Source organism: Hyla sarda, chromosome 4 (assembly GCF_029499605.1).
Source record: "Hyla sarda isolate aHylSar1 chromosome 4, aHylSar1.hap1, whole genome shotgun sequence".
Taxonomy (NCBI): Eukaryota; Metazoa; Chordata; class Amphibia; order Anura; family Hylidae; genus Hyla; species Hyla sarda.
Window position 1 is genome coordinate 270,446,616 of NC_079192.1, and position 19,404 is coordinate 270,466,019.

At 42.1% G+C, this 19,404-nt stretch overlaps 1 long non-coding RNA gene across 1 annotated transcript; it reads right to left on the minus strand.

The window, feature by feature from the left end:
- Nucleotides 1-347: 347 nt before the first annotated feature.
- On the minus strand, nucleotides 348-3,254 carry LOC130366995 (uncharacterized). The gene is made up of 3 exons (XR_008892036.1): nucleotides 3,195-3,254; nucleotides 2,952-3,057; nucleotides 348-573 (listed from the first exon to the last, which is right to left on the minus strand). It is a non-coding gene; the product is annotated as an uncharacterized LOC130366995 (long non-coding RNA).
- Between the last annotated feature and the right edge of the window lie 16,150 nt (nucleotides 3,255-19,404).

Consider the following 19,404-nt stretch of genomic DNA (forward strand, 5'->3'; position numbering starts at 1 on the left):
CTTTTAATGAAAATATTTACATAATATATCAAATGAAAACGCAAAGCAATTTTATTACTCGGCCGCACAAAGATATCAGTGACTACAGCACTGATGGGACACAGTCAGGAGAATACACAGTGATTTAAGTGACTGACAGGCAGGGCTGGACTGGGACCAAAAATAGGCCCGGGCATTTTTAAATAAGATGCCCATTTTTATGGTGGGGGTCAGACTGCTGGGACCCCCACCAATCCCCTCGGTTCAACCAGCTGTTGCTAAGCTGCTACTCCCGTCATGTCTGAAGAGACTCAGGAATTAAGGAAGTTGCCATTTTGAAACAGCTGCAGAGCCACAGAATGGGGTAAATTGTCACCCATCATCACTACGGAACTTACAAGTGACTCCAGAGCTGATGGGACAGTCAGGAGAACACACAATTATATCAGTGACCTGAGTGATGTCTTCTCTGCTGTCTTTCCTTTCCTTCTTTATCTGGTCCAGACGCCAGGACTTCTTCCAGCTCCATCTTCTCTGCAGAGTCTGATGCCCGGACATCATAGGCTCCTCACATTGTCAGCAGATCCTCATCCTCTATATAATTACAATATTCATAATAACACATTATAATTCTGCCAAATACTGTACCACCTGAATATAATACTGCCACGCACTGTACCCTCTAAATATATTATTGCAACACACTGTACCCCCTGAATATAATACTGCCTACCACTGTACCCTCTAAATATATTATTGCCACACACTGTACCCCCTGAATATAATACTGACACGCACTGTACCCTCTAAATATATTATTGCCACATACTGCACCCCCTTAATATAATACTGCCATACACTGTACCTCCTGAATAGAATACTGCCACACACTGTACCCCTGAATATAATACTGCCACACACTGTACGTCTGAACATAATACTGCCACACATTGTACCCTCTGAATATAATGCTGCCACACACTGTACCCCCTGCATATAATACTGCCACACACTGTACCCTCTGAATACTGCCACACACTGTACCCTCTGAATAAAATACTGCCATACACTGCATACCCTTCATCCCATCTTCTGTCTTATCAACACCCCCACCCCATGCTTGGTTAGCTTATCACCCCAATGCCCCCTCCCCTTCACCACATCCTCGTTATTCTCATGACTCCATACACCCCACCCATCCTTGGCTCTTCACTCCCGCACTCCATATTATTCCCCCCCATCCTCAGTCTCATCATTGCAAACCCCACCCCCCATCCTCAGTCATCATTGCAACCCCCCCCCCCGCACCTCATCCTCAGACTCCTCATCATCATAATTGAACCCCCCCATCCTCAGTCTCCTCATCATTCCACCCTCATCATCATCATCATCATAGCACCCCCACCCACACCCCATCCTCAGTCTCCTCATCATTCCACCCTCCTCCTCCTCATCATTGCACCCCACAGCATCCCCTCCTCCTCATCATCGTATTCCCCCCACCCCATCCTCAGTCTCCTCATCATTGCAACCGCCCACCAGCCCCATCCTCAGTCTCCTCATCATTGCAACCCCCCCCCCCCCAGCCCCATCCTCAGTCTCCTCATCAGGGGCGTAGCTAAAGTCTTGTGGGCCCCGATGCAAGGTGTCAACCGCCCCCCCCCCCATATCTTTTCCCACCACCAACCCACCAACAGCCGGCCAACTGTGGGATTCACCTCCAGTACAATAAAACCACAAACTCACCATGTACACATATATGTCACCATAAACATACACAAAGAGGAAAAAATCTTTGTAAGAAATATTTTTTTCAATATTTAATCAGTCCCCTACCCCCTTAATCAGTCCCATGTCCCCCTTCACCAGTCCCCTGTCCCCCTTAATCAGATGCAGTATAGCTCTCCACATTAGGTGCAGTATAGCTCTCCACATTAGGTGCAGTATAGCTCCCCACATTAGGTGCAGTATAGCTCCCCACATTAGGTGCAGTACAGTTCGCCCACATTAGGTGCAGTACAGTTCCCCCACATTAGGTGCAGTACAGTTCCCCCACATTAGGTGCAGTACAGTTCCCCCACATTAGGTGCAGTACAGTTCCCCCACATTAGGTGCAGTACAGTTCCCCCACATTAGGTGCAGTACAGTTGCCCCACATTAGGTGCAGTACAGTTCCCCCACATTAGATAGGCAGTATAGTTCCCCACATTAGGTGCAGTATAGTTCCCCCACATTAGATAGGCAGTATAGTTCCCCCACATTAGATAGGCAGTATAGTTCCCCCACATTAGATAGGCAGTATAGTTCCCCCACATTAGATAGGCAGTATAGTTCCCCCACATTAGATAGGCAGTATAGTTCCCCCACATTAGGTGCAGTATAGTTCCCCCACATTAGGTGCAGTATAGTTCCCCCACATTAGGTGCAGTATAGTTCCCCCACATTAGGTGCAGTATAGTTCCCCCACATTAGGTGCAGTATAGTTCCCCCACATTAGGTGCAGTATAGTTCCCCACATTAGATAGGCAGACAGCCATATCCCCCCCCCCACATTAGCACAGGCCCCCCCAACATTAGCATAGGTCCCCCCACACAGATTGACACACACACACACAGACAGACGCACACATATACATACACATAGACCGGTGTTTCCCAACCAGGGTGCCTCCAGCTGTTGCAAAACTAGAACTCCCAGCATGCCCAGAGAGCCTTTGGCTGTCCGGGCATGCTGGGAGTTGTAGTTTTGCAACAGCTAGAGGCTCCCTGGTTGGGAAACACTGGGTTAGGCCCTAGGGCAGTGTTTGCCAACCCAGGTGCCTCCAGCTGTTGCAAAACTACAACTCCCAGCATGCCCAGACAGCCAAAGGCTCTCCGGGCATGCTGGCAGTTGTAGTATTGCAACAGCTGGAGGCTCCCATACACCCCCCCTCCATACACACACATACATACATACATACATATACACTTACCCTCCCGGCCCGTGCCTTGCTCCTTCTCCCTGGCGGCGGCTGTGAGTGACGTCACCGTCGGCGTCCCGCGCGGGTCGCAGACGAAATGAAGATTTGCGACCGGGACCTTGCAGCAGAGGAACAAGGTAATTTCAGACAGCGGAGCGGGCATGACCGGGGAGGGGAGGGTAGAGGGGGTAGCGGCATTGTTATCGGCGGGGTTGACTCTCGCCGGGGGGAGTTGCCATTGGCAACTTAACTTACCTTACCATGCGCGCGCGTCCTCTTCCTCGCTGCTCCGCTCTGCTGTTGCTATGGGCGCACGCACGGGACGTCAGTGACGTCCCTGCGTGCCCTATCTCCCAGCGGCCCCTGCATTTTTAAAGTTAACGCGGGGGGCCGCCGCAGAGAGGTAATGAGACATCTTTGTGTCCCGAAAAGATCTTTCGGGACACAGGGATGTCCAAAATGTGACGGCAGACCCTGCGGGCTGCTTAGTGGCGGCGAACCCGTGCACATTACTGATTAATTAACTTGATGGCGGTGCCGGCCATCATATGATTGTGGCAAGGGGGCCCGCGCCGTTTGCAGGTAATAGTGCTGGCAGCGGTGGGCCCGGGCCGCGCCCGAGGTCCCTGCCTGTTGCTGCAGCATGTAGCGTAGTAGCAGGGAGGGGGGCCCGCTCCTCGGCGGCCTTTTTGGTCGCTGGCTGGGCCTATTTTACTATAGGGGCCTGGAGCTGCAGCTCCATCAGCCCCTACGTTAATCCGGCCCTGTCCTTTCTACATTTTGTCATGGTATAACCACAGATTCAACTTCATTTTATTACAATTTTATTTAATGGATACATAATATAGTTAATCGTTTTGAAGTGTGGAGAAATATTGCATGGATTTAAAAAATGTTTTGCAAATAAAAAAGTATTGAGTTTATATGTATTCACCTCCTTAACTGTGACACCACTAACAAAGATTTGGTGTCACAAATTGCCTTCACAAGTCTCATAATTAATAAATAGGATCCACCAGCTACCAATTTTAGCTCAGTACAAATTGCAGACGCCTCTTCTGTGATGTCCTCAGAGTTTGTTAGAGAGAATTCCTTAACAAACAGCAGTATAAAGACCAAGGAGCTCACCAAATGGGCCATGGATACATTTTTGAAGAATTACAAACTCAACTGACAGAGCACTATATATTCTATCATCAGAAAATGGAAGGAATGTGGCACAACCACAAACCTACCAAGACAAAGCCTTCCACCCAAACTGACAAGCCAGGCAAGGAAATAACAATCAGAGAAGCAACCATGAGGCTCATGGTAACTCTAAAGGAGCTACAAAGATCAACAACTGAGATGGGAGAATCTGTCCACAGGACAACTACTCCACAATAAAGAGTGGCAAGAAATAACCTGATGTTGAAAGCGAGCCACTTAAATCACAAGCCATGTGGGAGTCACAGCAAACATGTGGAAGGAGGTGTTTTGGTTAAAAAGATCAAGAATGAATTTTATGGTCTTAGTGGATAGACAGAATGCATCCAACAGATGTCAACTTTTTTATTTTATTATTGTTATGTCACAATTAAAGGTATTTTGCACTTTCAAAGTACTATGTGTGTTGTGTTGATCAAATGTCTACTTAAAGGGTTACTGTTGTTAGAAACAACTTTTTTCCATATAATACTTCCTTAAAAATGAAGCATTTTCCTAATATACTACATAAAAAATTGAATTGCTAAAGGGGTGGGGCCTACTGAATGGTTATGCAAGGAACTGTATTGGAGCTGTATAACTAACAATCATTGTTATGATTATTAGTATTATTTTATTCTGCAGCTCTGAACTAATTTACATCATTATGGTGATTAGACATATGCCATAGGCCTATCAGCTCTTGACTGTATAAATTTGTTATTTTCTTGGAAACTCCCTTTCAAATTGTGCCTGTTTTTCTGTTATATAATTGTAACTGTTATTTCATTTGATCTTTGCAAAGATTAATAGCCATTGTAAAATTTAATAAGCACAAAAACCAAATGACGAGATTTACACATGGATGTCTTAGCTTTTATTGCTTGTTGGCAGATCAGTTTTTTTCCCTGCTAGTGCCCCATATCTGTCTTTAATCTCAAAATCTCTCAATGCTTTTGCCATCACTAAAATTAAAATATACTTAATATTCAATAATATTTGCTAGTATTAAACACATTATGGACATCTAACTCTGCATTAATATGTTTATCCAAATGGCATAGCTTCTATGTCAATTTTTTTCAGCATATTGAAATGGATTTGTGATAATTGTAAATAGATTTTTGTCATTGTAAGAACTCCTTCACACTACAGAATCTCTGCTCAGAGATATTTTGTGCCAGCAGAACAAGCTTTTGCTTTGACTGCTCAGAAATGTGATACGGCGATGCATTACCAAGTGCATTCTGCTAAAAGAATGAAAGTTTATATTTTTTTCAGTGAAGTATGGGGTCCCGAATTTCCGCAGTGGACATTTAGTAGAATCCTACTAAAAAACACTCTATTTTCCTTAGCGGAACTCTGGTGTGAAATTACACTCGGAAAATACGTAATGTGAATGGGCCCTAAAGATGTACCATTAAACTAATGTGTTCATATAATTGTATTATATTTTACTAATATTTTTTTCTGCTTTTGTTTTTAACAATTGTAACACTACTAATTATGATTATATTACTTTAGATTATATAATAAAAATAACATATTAATCTAAGAGATGTTGTTGTTAAATATAAGCAAGAGATAAATGTCATTAAAGGGGTACTCCGGCCCTAAGACATCTTATCCCTTATCCAAAGGATAGGAGATAAGATGTCTGATCCCAGAGTCCCGCTGCTGGGGACCCCCGCAATCTCTCATGCACCACCCACCTGTCTCAGCTGCGCTAAAGATGATTGCTCCATGTCTGAAGACTCACAACCCTGGCCGTCATGCCACTCATGCAGCACCCACCTGTCTCAGCTGCATGAAGCGATGATGGCTCCGTGTCTGAAGACTCACAACCCGCTCATCAAGCCCCCTCCCATAGACTTGCATTAAGGGGGCGAGGCGTAACATCACAAGGGGGCGGAGTCGTGACATCAAGATACTCCGGCCCCGAGGTCGTGAGTCTTTAGACATGAACATCACTTTGTGCAGCTGAGACAGGTGGGTGCTGCATGAGAGATTGAGGGGATAGGGTATCAGATGTCTTAGGGACGGAGTACCCCTTTAATTCCCTAAGGTTAATGATGAAAATAATGGGCATATTTACTGCAAATTTCCTTATCTGCCTTTGACTAATTCACTAAGCCCCATTAGCAGTGAAGCTACTTTTCATACTAAAATACTCACTAATTTGCACTAATGCTTTATTTCAAAATTTTATTTTAACACCACTTTAAGTAGCTATAGGAATGAAAAATGTAAAATACAATTGCATTATAAACATGTATGTGCGTGAGTACAAGTTATATATATATATATATATATATATATATATATATATATATATATATATACATATATATATATATCTGTGTGTATGTGTCTGTGTTTAAAAATGCTTAAGTATTATTTATTTATTTAATTATTATTATGTAACTAAGATTTTTCAGTAGAAGTAATTTAAAAATCTGTTTACACAAGTTGATTTAAAAAAAATTGTTTTCCACCGGAGTACCCCATTAACACACAGCAGATTTATTGGGGAAAAAAAGCTGCAACTGAAAATTGCTTCCATCCATCTAAATGTTGTTGTCAATGTATAACGCACATGGATTTCTGCACCCCAATACAAATAAATTTGGCAGTTGCTGAATTTTCTGAAACAAATCTGCCACATGTGCCCATAAAAAGGATAGGTGGAGTAGTTCCCAGCAGCTCCCTCTAGCAAAGTCTAGTGTGGTCATGGTAGCTTTGTGGTCTTGCTAACCCTGTATGTCCTCCAGTGGACCAATGCAACTTCTAACTGGGAGTATGCACAATAGTGGAGTGCTTGACCCTGGGCTACACAATGTTGAGGTGTCTGGGTAGTGGTGTACCCCTGTCGGTATGAGCTATTGACTCAATACAGACTTGTGGGTAACTTGAAAACATACAGCTCCTCAGGGCGCATTCACGCTACGGAATCTCCACCTGAAAATTCCAGGCAAAGTGTGAATAAGCCCTTATAGCACAGGATAGTGAAATAATAAGCTCTAAGCACTTTTAGTATTGCTAAGGGAGATATACACATAGAAATAAAAATAGAATAAAATCTACTGAGGAGGGTCTTCAAAGTTTGACTGACTGTGGTGAATATACATAGTAGACTTTTACTGAGGGTTAGCTGTGTTACAGTTTCCTAACACAGGCCATAAGGCGAAAAGTCTGTGTGGTGCCTTGTGGGTGTGAATGGTGATCGGGATGTGTTACGCTGAGCGCTCCGGGCCCCCTGCTGGCCTTGGAGTGCTCACAGCATGTGTCCCCAGGCAGCGCTCCGGCATCTCGGCGTGTGCGTCCCCGCTCTCTAGGGCGCGCGTGCCGGGACTCTTAGATTTAAAGGGCCAGTGCACCAGTGATTGGTGCATGGCCCAAAGTGGTTATTAAGGGTTAAGGTTTGTGAGAGGCAGTGCTGGTTGGACTTAATTAGGCATTCACCTGTGCACTGCCTATAAATACCTTCTCCTCCCACAGCCTCCTGCCAGATCTTTGTGCCTTGTGAAAGCGTTCCCTGTTGTTCCAGTGTTACCCTGCCTGTTGCCGACCCGTTGCCCGTGACTACCGCCTTAGAACCTGTGCTGCCTGCCCTGACCATTGCTATGTCTGACTACGCTTCTGCCTATCCCTCCTGTACCGCGTCTATCTCAGCAACCAGAGGAGTTGAGTCAGTACAGGGTGGAACGACCTGGGGATTACTGCCGCAGCAAGACCATCCCTCTTTGCGGCGGGCTCTGGTGAAAACCAGTAATCCCTTAGACTCTGTTCCCCTGGTACGGCCCACGCCATCTCTCCTCTGGTCCAGTGGATCCACCTCCTGCCATCTGATCGGACTGTGACAGGATGTTGCTGTGCAGGTTATAAAGGGTGCTATTAACCCTTGTCAGTCGTGACACCGGGGTGAGGGTTAAATGCTATATGACTTGGCCTATCGCCACCCTTCCCAAAGACGATAGGTATTTGCAGAATAAAGTATTGTCCACAACCAGAGCTTCGCTGTAAACTTGCATAAACTTTACTGAAGATTTTCTGTAACATGCAAACATAAGAACAGTCTTTGTAACAGAGTCTATGAACAGCTTAGCTGAGATTGACCGTAGTTTGGGACTTTTAGTAAGTTCTTTAGCTTGTAGGGATTTAGTATGTGCAGATCCGCTGGATTTAGGGTTATGTTTAGGTCCATGGTCCTTGCCAACATTAGCGGGGAATTTAGAAGAACTCCCTGTGTAATTCAGCCGAGGCCGCAAGGCTTTGGCCTAGTAATTGTCGTTGAAAGTTGCGGAGGTCCTACCTCATTCAGTGACAGCAACCCAAGAGAGAGAATAATGGCCGCAGCTCACTTACATGGGCAGGGGCTGGCCATTTTAGGATTTGTCCACGCCATCTGTCAATCCAGCCTCACAAAGCATTGTGGGTATCACATGGCCTATGAACCTCCAAAGGTCCTTTGTACTAACCATAGAGACTAGAGCCTTGTCACAGGTCCTGTGACGCTAGCACAAGATAAGTACACTTTCTATATACATTTATACACATTTACCTTAACAATATATGCACCTAAGGGGTGACTAGGGGAAGACTAGATCTGAGGACCCCACGGTTCCTAGGAACTCTGAATTTGGGGACCCCTACCAAGGTACTGTATGTAATACGGTACCGGGACACCACAGTTGTGACATGTAAGCCAAGCACCACTGACTCCAACTGGAAGCCCACAGAGAGTCCAGTGTTGGCCGAAGAGCCAGTGTACAGCTACTTTCTCTTTCGCCTAGATGATTCTCTCAGAGTAGGAAAAAGATTAAATTAATATACTCTCTTAGCCTGTACTGGAGACAGTTCTTGGGTAAAACCTCCTAAATGCCACATGGTGCCATATTCATCACGACCGACCTAGAGCTCTGACTCTGACTTGAACAGGATTTCTTCACCTTTCCTTGTTGACAGCTTGTTGTCCAGGTTATAGACCACCTCTGTGCCCTAGAAGCAGTGGTCAAGCTGATGGTGACATCATTCACTCTCCCTGCTCATAGCAGGGAGCTTTGGTTGATTCATCTTATCTGTGTGTTTACATTACTAGTAAGAGCTGTCTCAGTAGTGTAGATATGTGAGACTCCATCCTCAATCTATTCTCTCAGTGAGAACAAGAGCAGGACCTTTGATCATGTGATCAAAAAGTCCTCAACAGTCAGTGTTATGTGGTTGAGCAAGTAAGTGTAGGTGAGCAAGATAAAAATGAGTGTCTGTCTGTGAGTGTGTTCACATCTGCGTCAAAGCTCTATTTTGGATCCCCGCCACACAACAATGAAGCTGGACAGTCCCCTGCACTACAGATACCATTGGATCCCATTGACTTTTAATGGGGTCCATCTAGTTTTCGTCTGGTTTCCGTTATTTTGCAGGAGTTTAGCTGAAAAAAAAGAAAGATCTGCAGTAAGGTCATCTGCAGAGGAGCTCCTGGAATGGAGCCCTGATGCAGATGTGAACCAGGTCTTACTTCAGATCTTGTTTTCTCTCCACTTAACTCCTGCAAAATAACAGACACATACGGAAACCAAATTCATTCAAATGCTTGCATCTAAACAGCAAGCCACGCCCCCTTTCTACTGGTCTCGGCAATGAAGACTTCTGGGAAATGTAGTTTTAATAGGGTGTTCAAGAGAAAGGAGCAGAGAGAAAATAGAGAAGTGGGCAGAGGAGGACAGTGCATTATATAGGAGCAATGAATGGTGCCAGAAACAATCCGACGGTACTATGTAAGTACATTGCATCCCATGTGGGTCCCTGGACAACCCCTTTAAAGTGTAGCTTCCTCTTCAAGGACTGTCCAGAAGTGTGATTACAATATTTAAGTAAACAGCTTACATTTGTTAAGGAAAAGGTTAAAGCAGAATTATTATACCATACTACCAAGATTTATCCTGTAATAAAGAAAATCTTAATGTATTTGAAGAAATAACAATGCTATTTATTTTTTTAGATTTATAAAATAGGCTTTAAACATTTTAGCAGCATCATAAAAATATTTAGAATTAACAATAAGCAGCACTAATTCAAACTCATTTATGGCACTACACTGACATGCTGCCAGAAAAGTATATAGGTAAATACGAAAGCTTTTATGTTTGCAGGATAACGGCTATTTATAGATGGTTGTGTAGGTGTAACTAACATTTTACATTATGGTGTACTTTAATTATGCATTACCTTGAAAATTCTAGATTCCATTTCACAGAAACAGTTCAATAGTATATACTCATACATACATTTATAAATACACTGCTCAAAATAAAATAAAGGGAACACTAAGATAACACATCCTAGATCTGAATGAATGAACTAATCGTATAAAATACTTTTGTCTTTACATAGTTGAATGTGCTGACAACAAAATCACACAAAAATTATCAATGGAAATAAAACTTATCAACCCATGGAGGTCTGGATATAGAGTCACACTCATAATCAAAGTGGAAAACCACACTACAGGCTGATCCAACTTTGATGTAATGTCCTTAAAACAAGTCTAAATGATGCTCAGTAGTGTGTGTGGCCTCCACGTGCCCGTATGACCTCCCTGCAACACCTGGGCATGCTCCTGAGGAGGTGGCGGATGGTCTCCTGATAGGGCCTCCATGCTCTGGACACTACACTGGATTATGGAGAGAAAAAGGAGGCCCTTAGGTCCGGCGCTGCTTGGTCCACAAAGGTTCAGTCGAAATGGTGATGGAGGTTAAAAGTCGTTTATTTAAAATTAATAAATAAAACAATTGTCCAAATGCATGCGAGCAATAACGCGTTTCGGGATTAGCATATCCCTTCTTCAGATTGCAGATGTGTAGAAGATGACAAGCATGAACCTTTAAATAGACGGTGAAAAAGCGCCAAATCGATGTTCAAGGTCAGGGGGCGTGTGTTCATACCGGAACGGGATCGGGGAACATTACTACTTAAAATCATGTAACGTCTTACGATACAAAAGAATTATGAATATGTGGATTATACAGATTAATACTGATATGATCACAACAGGATTTACATGCGCATATGTATTAATTTATACTTATTTGGGCTATGAATGACGTCAGTCATGTTGGAGAAAGACCCAAAAGGAGGCTTGGGACGCAAGACAGCGTAACCCATAGGGAGGCTTAGAGTGTACCAAACCAATAGGGTATCAGGTGATGTCAAGACAGGGTTAATATGAATGAATAAAACCTATGTTTGGTTGAAACACAGCATAGAATCGCGTGACATGTTTAAAAGGCTAATCTAAATGTAAAAAAGGAGCTATGATGCGTATGTAGCCAATCAGGCAAAAAAAGGGGAGGTGTGGCTAGAACTCAATAGCCAATCAGTTGGCAGCACGGCGTATGCTCTTGACGAGGATGTAAACAAAAGGTCACCTGGGGAATAGCGACCAATTAGGAGTGGATTGGGTGATGCGGAAAATTCAAGGTAAGTGTTGTACTGGGAATATCCAATCTGATTGTAAGTCAGGATGATAAAGACTATTTAGACCGGAGAATGTGTAGTTGAATATATGGTTATGATAAAAGTGGCTCAGAGAGACAATGTAGTGCTATTCCAACTTAAGTTACATGTTCGATATACTCATTGAGACCTGATGGTTGTAAACTTTGTAAACGGAATATCCAGTAGTTTTCCCGGCGGCGTAAACTCGTGTATCTTTGGTTGGTATCTTCTGTGATGTGTTCTATTGGGGTAATTCGAAAGTCTGAAAAACGGCAATCATGCACCACCGCAGCGTGCCTTGACACACTGTGGAGACTGTATCCATTTGTTACATTAGATCTATGTTTATTTAAGCGGCAGCGCAGGGTTTGGATGGTGCGTCCTATGTATTGGAGGGAACAGGAACATTCCAACAGGTAGATGGTGAATGATGTATTACAATTCATGAAGGTTTTTATGTTGAATATCTCCTGGATTATATTAGATTTGAATGTTTTTTTAGCATGGCTAATAGAATGGCAGCATTTGCATCTTGCGGTGTTACAACGATAGCTACCTGTTATCGGGGGCATAGAAGGGAGTATAGAAGTTGCAATTTTAAGATTCTTTAGGCATTTAGTCATTTACCGGAAAAACAAATCCCTTAAAAATATTTTAGCCCCCAGTCGCCTAAAGAATCTTAAAATTGCAACTTCTATACTCCCTTCTATGCCCCCGATAACAGGTAGCTATCGTTGTAACACCGCAAGATGCAAATGCTGCCATTCTATTAGCCATGCTAAAAAAACATTCAAATCTAATATAACCCAGGAGATATTCAACATAAAAACCTTCATGAATTGTAATACATCATTCACCATCTACCTGTTGGAATGTTCCTGTTCCCTCCAATACATAGGACGCACCATCCAAACCCTGCGCTGCCGCTTAAATAAACATAGATCTAATGTAACAAATGGATACAGTCTCCACAGTGTGTCAAGGCACGCTGCGGTGGTGCATGATTGCCGTTTTTCAGACTTTCGAATTACCCCAATAGAACACATCACAGAAGATACCAACCAAAGATACACGAGTTTACGCCGCCGGGAAAACTACTGGATATTCCGTTTACAAAGTTTACAACCATCAGGTCTCAATGAGTATATCGAACATGTAACTTAAGTTGGAATAGCACTACATTGTCTCTCTGAGCCACTTTTATCATAACCATATATTCAACTACACATTCTCCGGTCTAAATAGTCTTTATCATCCTGACTTACAATCAGATTGGATATTCCCAGTACAACACTTACCTTGAATTTTCCGCATCACCCAATCCACTCCTAATTGGTCGCTATTCCCCAGGTGACCTTTTGTTTACATCCTCGTCAAGAGCATACGCCGTGCTGCCAACTGATTGGCTATTGAGTTCTAGCCACACCTCCCCTTTTTTTTGCCTGATTGGCTACATACGCATCATAGCTCCTTTTTTAAATTTAGATTAGCCTTTTAAACATGTCACGCGATTCTATGCTGTGTTTCAACCAAACATAGGTTTTATTCATTCATATTAACCCTGTCTTGACATCACCTGATACCCTATTGGTTTGGTACACTCTAAGCCTCCCTATGGGTCACGCTGTCTTGCGTCCCAAGCCTCCTTTTGGGTCTTTCTCCAACATGACTGACGTCATTCATAGCCCAAATAAGTATAAATTAATACATATGCGCATGTAAATCCTGTTGTGATCATATCAGTATTAATCTGTATAATCCACATATTCATAATTCTTTTGTATCGTAAGACGTTACATGATTTTAAGTAGTAATGTTCCCCGATCCCGTTCCGGTATGAACACACGCCCCCTGACCTTGAACATCGATTTGGCGCTTTTTCACCGTCTATTTAAAGGTTCATGCTTGTCATCTTCTACACATCTGCAATCTGAAGAAGGGATATGCTAATCCCGAAACGCGTTATTGCTCGCATGCATTTGGACAATTGTTTTATTTATTAATTTTAAATAAACCACTTTTAACCTCCATCACCATTTCGACTGAACCTTTGTGGACCAAGCAGCGCCGGACCTAAGGGCCTCCTTTTTCTCTCCATAATCCATTATCCAACGGGTTCCTGCATAGGATACCAGTCAAGGAACCTCGGCTGCAGCACGGACACTTCCAACACCCCTGAAAACGGGGAGATACGCATAACCCTCAAGAGGGTCACCAGGTGAGAGTTTACCCTGCCAGGGTTTCCAACTGGGGTCCGTTGTTTTTACGGTATCACACAAGGCGCTGTCCTCTCTCCATTTTTTTCTCTCTCTCTACTCTGGACACTACACTGACAGACACAGCAAACCTTCTTGCCACAGTTTGCATTGATGTGCCATCCTGGATGAGCTGCATAACCTGAGCCACTTGTGTGGGTTGTAGACTCTATCTTATGCTTCCACTAGTGTGAAAGCACCGCCAGCATTCAAAAGTGACCAAAACATCAGCTAGGAAGCATAGGAACTGAGAATTAGTCTGTGATCATCACCTGCAGAATCACTCCTTTATTGGGGGTGCCTTGCTAATTGCCTATTATTCCCACCTGTTGTCTGTTACATTTGCACAATAGCATGTGCAATTTATTGTGAATCAGTGTTGCTTCCTGAGTGGACATTGTGATTTCACAGAAGTGTGATTGACTTGAAGTTACATTGTGTTGTTTAAGTGTTCCCTTTATTTTTTTGAGCAGTGTACATTTAGATCTAGCTTGTCTGTTTCCAGGTCTAAACATAAGTATAATGATTGAACATTGGCATTATACTAAGGCTTAACCTCTTAAGGACGCAGGGCGTACCTGCGCGCACTGCGCCCTGTCCCAGTATTTAAAACGGGGTCACGGCGTGACCCCGCATCATACCGGGTTGGTCCCGGCTGCTAATGATAGCCGGGACCCTGTGCTAATAGCACGCGCCACATTAACCCTTCAGACGAGGCGATCAAAGTTGATCGCCGCGTATACCACAAAAGTAAAAGCTTCCCGGCAGCTCAGTCAGGCTGATTGGGACTATAGCGATAAAATCGCGATGTACCGATCAGCTAGGACACGAGCGGAGGCCTCCTTACCTTACTTTGTCGCGTCCGATCGGCGTTTTATTGCTCCAAGCCTGAGCTACAGGCTTGAGCAATCGAGCCCCTAGAACGCTGATCCATGCAACACTATGGCTTTGCAGGGATCAGGGTAAAAGATCAGTGTGTGCAGTGTTATAGTGCCCTATGGGAGCTATAACACTGCAAAAAAAAGTTTTAAAAAAAAGTTACTAAAGGTCATTTAACCCCTTCCCTAATAAAAGTTTGAATCACCCCCCTTTTCCCATAAAAAAAAAACTGTGTAAATAAAAATGAAAATAAACATATGGGGTATAGCAGCGTGCGTAAATGTCTGAACTATAAAAATATATTGTTAATTAAATCACACGGTCAATGGCGTACGCGCAAAGAAATTCCAGAGTTCAAAACAGCGTATTTTTGGTCACATTTTATATGATAAAAAAATGAATAAAAAGCGATCAAAAAGTCTGATCAATGCAAAAATGGTACCGATAAAAACTGCAGAACATGGCGCAAAAAATGAGATCTCATAATGGAAACACGGAAAAAAAAAAAAGTTACAATATGAAATTTTTTCTTCAATTTTGTTGCACAATTAATTTTTTTTCAATTTCGCCATGGATTTTTTTGATAAAATGACTAATGTCACTGCAAAGTAGAATAGGTGGCTCAAAAACAAATAAGCTATCATATGGAATTTTATGTGCAAAGTTGAACGCGTTATGATTTTTAGAAGGTGATGAGGAAAAAATTAAAAAATTACAAAAATCTAAAACGCTGAGTCCTTAAGGGGTTAAACTATTCAAATAATACATGTCAAACATGATTTTGTAAATAACAATACATAGTTTATACCTACAATAATGCAAGGCACAAAATTGGGTACAAAAATGTGTGTTGTGCTATGACACAAAACTGAACACTAGAGAATTATCAAATCTATTTGTGTATAAAAATACACAATATTAATCTTTATTGATACGTTTATGTAAAAACCTGAAAAACGGATAAAAATCTTTATTATGCGTGTGGACATGGGGGTATTACAGTAAAAGTAACAAAACTTTAACAATGCATGGTCTAGTCAAAACCTGGGTTAAATACAGGCATGGAAATGCAATAACAAACAACAATGTATATGAAAAGAACAGCACATGCATATAATATCAAAGTATAACAGAGAAATGAGTGTGATTACCCATCAGTGTGCACATTTTGCTGCATTCCAGCTTCGTCAGGGGTTGTGGCTAAAGAGTACCTGTCACCAAATAAAACTTTTAATATAGAGTTCCTTGTGTAATTAGCAGACACTTTACCATTCACTTGCTTTTAAAATTATCAACATAAATATGTTTAAAATGTCATATAAAAAAAACGCCACTAGGTGGCTCTGTTCTGTTCCCTGCCACAATTAATACAGTGAGATTGGTCTCCTCTTGGCCTGGCAGGAGTCCGAACTCCGGAAGTGTTTCTCTGCACGAAGCTTGATTGTCAGCTGCACAGAAAGTGAAAGCTCCACAGATTCTCACAAAAAGCCATACAGACTGACAGCTGAAGGAGAGTCTCACTGAAATCTGCACAGACTGAAACATACACAGAGCTTGAGGTCTTCTATTCATCATACTGCTGCAACAATGTGAGGGCGGAAGTTATCTCCCAGCAGGCATGACATCACAGAAGCCCATTTTCTCCTGCTGGGAAATTGTGAGCAAGAAGAAAGGTATGATACAGAACTTTTTAAAGCTCTGAAAATGTTTTTAAGGGCAGGAAAGGTGTTAGGAGTAGTTAGGGAACATAGCCTGAGTTAGTTGAGAACAGTTTATTTGGTGACAGGTATTTTTTTACTGTGAACCAATGTCTCCAACAATAATCCGCCCAGTACCTATGCAATAAAAAGGAGTTTTCAACTTCCTTAAAATAGAACTGCAGGAGGAGCCACAAACCCCAAATGGAGAATGTGGCCTTGCTTGTTGAAAGGCCCAAAAGCCCAGGTGGCATGTGACATTGTTGCAACCTAGGAGCCTGATAATGATGCATCCTATCCCAATACACTAATAAAAATCACATGTAGGTAACATAATTTGTGACATTAAAAAGAGAGAAAAAAAAATCCAGAGGAAAACTAAAAACATTTGGCAAAGGAAAAATTCCTTCCAAACTCAAAATATGGCGATCAAAATAAATCCTTGGCTAAAGAACCCATCTTTAAAAATCTAAGAATCATAATGTAATGTAACATAATAAAGTTATACTCAAGAACAACAGGCAGGTTCCTTTTTTAATTAATTTGGTGAATTCACCATGATTACTTCTTCTGCCAGACACTTTTATAGTCTCAATGCTCTTTTATGTTAATGTAAATAAAACCTCCTTTTCTCTGCACATAGAGGATGCTCCCTGGGGATAAAAATTACTGTTCTACAAAACAGTAATACATTTCTATTATATTTGGATTTATGTTAATTCCCAGAAATGCTCTTGTGTTTTTTTTCTTAAATGAAAAAAAAATTATGTAAAACTGTTTTTCCTTAGGCCTTTCCACAGCACAATAGTAGGGATTTCTTCGACCTGTGGACTGATAGAGTAAATAAAACTTTTAATGATTAGGCCATGCTATAAAAGGACATATAAGCTTGACCCCCTTGTAATTTATTGAATACGGACTGTCTAGGAAAAAAGGAGGAAGTCATCTAAAGTATCTGCAGGGCTTGTAGGGACTCATCGGACCACCCATGTTGCAATAGCGGGGGTCTGATTATTCAAAATAGCCGCCAGATCTCCACTTTCCTGCTCCTGGACAGCTTTGGCAATATTCTCCTCTTGTCTGCTTTCTGGCAGACCATAGAAGTAGATCACAGATTATACTGATCAGTGCTATGCCTATGCATAGCACTGAACAGTAAAAGCAATCAAAAGATTGCAATAAATACCGTAGTCCTCTGTCGGGACTAAAAATTGTAAAAAAAAAAAAAAAGGCATTAAAAATTTTATTTTGTAAAAGTGAATAAGACCCTCCCCCAATAAAAAATAAGTAAATTCCCCTCTTTTCCCATTTTATAAAAAATCTATAAATGAAAAACATAACTATATCAATCAACATATTTCCTATTACAGTGTGTGGAAATGTCCAAACTATTAAAATATGTTAAATATCCCATACAGTGAACGGCATATACGTATTGAAATATCAATGTCCCAAATTGCTGATTTTTAGGTCGCTTCACATCCCCGAAATAAAAAGTGATCAAAAAGTCACATTAATGCAAAAAAGTACCAATGAAAAATACAGATCAAGGCACAAAAAATTTGCCCTCATACAGCCCCGTATATAGAAAAATAAGAAAGTTATAAGGGGTCAGAATAGGGCAATGTTAATATTTCTTTTGTGTTTAAAAGCAGTACAATTATAGAAAAGCGTGTCTGGGTATCATTTTAATTGTATTAACCCACAGAATAAACATAACATTAAGCCCTCATATGGGTCTATGGATGGAATAAAAAAAAAATATCTCTCTCAAAAGGCGAGGAGAAAAAAATGAAAACGCAAAAATGAAAATGTAATGTGTCCTCAAGGCCAAAATTGACTGTGTCCTCAACTCCTTAACAATATTGGACCTAAATGTACGTCCTGGCACTTGTACGTGCCAGAATGTACATTTGTGGCAGCCACTGGGTGTTAGTAGACATACCTTGTTCACTTTGTGACGCCAGGGCACCATATATCCGATCCATGGTCCCAAGGGTAAGGCAGTCTTCCTGGGCCAGACATGGTGAGCAAATAAACACACCAACGTCTGGTTATGCTTAACAGCCTTTACTGAGCTTGTGAAGTTGGTATAACTAGAACATCTGGTCTTAGTGTGAGAGTGCAGCGTACCCCTTGTGAGCCTTGTTGCTGTTCTGAGACTTGTGGTGCTTTTTACCGGACAGAATTGTAGAATTTGTGGTTCTGGTAGCTAGGGTCCTTCCAAGGCACTGTAGACTAACTCCTCCCCTGCACCTCACTATACAGAGGGGACTTTTGGGGTCTATTTGGCTCACATGGGGTTCACTGCTCCCATTTTTAAAGGCACAGTAACATAATAAACTTACATACATGAAACCATAATAAAATTAATTTAAGAAAAATATATTATTCTTACTTTACAATATCCACATACTTGATATACTAAAGAACGTCAGTGGGCCCAACACTCTGTGCTGCCAGGCTGCCCGAGTCAGTCCACAACCACAGACAGCCACTTGTGCTGGGACATTACACAATTACGTCCTGTACATGACGTGATTGCGCTGATGTCCACCATTAACCTCTCAGATGCCGTGATCAATACAGATCACGACATCTGTAGCAATGCTGCACTTGTAATGGATGATCGAATCGCCCGCGGCACTGCCAAAGGATAGGGAATAAGATGTCTATGGCTGGAATACCCCTTTAAGGCTAAAATGGGCTGTGCCCTTAAGTGGTTAAAAAAACACTCCCTTACTACTGGAGTTGATGTTTGTGACATTCCTGCTTCCAATGAATATGTTATCTGGACCTGAAACAATCATGTCCTGATGACTGCACCTTGACCAAAAGCTTTTAGTTGCAGCCATTTCTGGACACCAAAAAATGGGTTCACATTACGGAATCTCTGTCCATAAATATTCCAGGCGGAGATCCCGCAGGTGGCTAACGTTGACTGAATAAGTCGGC